Source organism: Poecilia latipinna, unplaced genomic scaffold (genome assembly GCF_001443285.1).
Source record: "Poecilia latipinna isolate Pla-1442-1.1 unplaced genomic scaffold, P_latipinna-1.0 Scaffold2898, whole genome shotgun sequence".
NCBI classification, from domain to species: Eukaryota; Metazoa; Chordata; class Actinopteri; order Cyprinodontiformes; family Poeciliidae; genus Poecilia; species Poecilia latipinna.
Window position 1 is genome coordinate 66,738 of NW_015115514.1, and position 1,440 is coordinate 68,177.

Below are 1,440 nucleotides of genomic sequence, written 5' to 3' on the forward strand. Positions count from 1 at the left end.
CTTAAAGGTAACTTTAAGTGGAGTCATTGCAACCAATTTCATCTAAATTTAAAATGGTGCTTTTAAATTTAAGTTGCCTATTCTTACCACACTGATCCCGCCACAAATGCAAAATAATAGATCCAGAATCAGAAATGCTTAGATGCAAATTCTAATGATTCCATGGTATTTCAAACTGTGGCTGAAAGCTGGAGTATTGTAATTACATAAGGTACAGTAAATGTAAACCAAAATAAAGTCTACTATAGAATAAGAAGTTAGAAAAAATAAAAAAAAGCTATTACTGTATAAGAAATACCCATGTCTTATATTTTTTGTGAATTAAATGTTGGAAGAATGGAAATATTTAATGATAAATATAAATACGATAGTCTGTGTACTACTCAAAATGTTTTAATAAATCTGGGATTGTCCAGTGACAGGAGTTGGTTTTTATTGTTAGCCTTTCTTACAGTGTCTCCAAGAGAACGTTGACTTGACTCTGCATCCTTGGTCTTTCAGAGATGTACTCTAACTGTATGCAAAACAACTATGTGTGTTCTCCAGTATGAAAATGTAGTGATAAATTATACTTTGTGCTTCAGCAACTTATTGTAGCTCACTTTCAGCCTGAAATCTTCTCTGTGGGAGGAAATAGATACAGTCCAATACCACTATTATTAAGAAAAGAAACATGGAACTAAGGCAACATATGAGGAAGAGAAAGTGTTTATGACAAATTGACTGAAAGGGCAATTGGCTTCACTTTTTCTTTTTAAATGGCCTGTCTGAACATGAATATGACCACACAAAAGGCCATCAAAAGCCATGTTTGTAGATAACCTGGAGTCTGGTGAAAGAACCCAACATGCAAGGGCATGTTGGGTTCTTTCACCAGACTCCAGATTACAACTTAGCTGTAAAAGAAAAAACTAACAAACAAAAATAAAAAACATAATTACAGTTGTACAATAAGCTGCTTTCTGCTTATATGGATCTGCGGCCGTATGTCTTGGAAACTCAGGTGAAGAGAGGTGCGGAGCTGTCCACTGACCACTACCTGGTGGTGAGTTGGCTCCGGGGGTGGGGGAGGAAGCCAGTCAGACCTGGCAGGCCCAAACGTGTCATGAGGGTCTGCTGGGAACGTCTGGCGGAGTCCCCTGTGAGACGGAGCTTTAACTCCCATCTCCGGCAGAACTTCGAACACGTTCCGAGGGAGGCAGGAGACATTGAGTCTGAGTGGACCATGTTCCGTGCCTCCATTGCCGAGGCGGCTTATCGGAGCTGCAGCCGCAAGGTTGCTGGTGCCTGCCGCGGCGGCAACCCTCGAACCCATTGGTGGACACCTTCGGTGAGGGATGCTGTCAAGCTGAAGAAGGAGTCCTATCGTGCCTTTTTGGCCTGTGGGACTCCAGAAGCAGCTGATGGGTACCGGCGGGCGAAGCGGCATGCGGCTCGGCT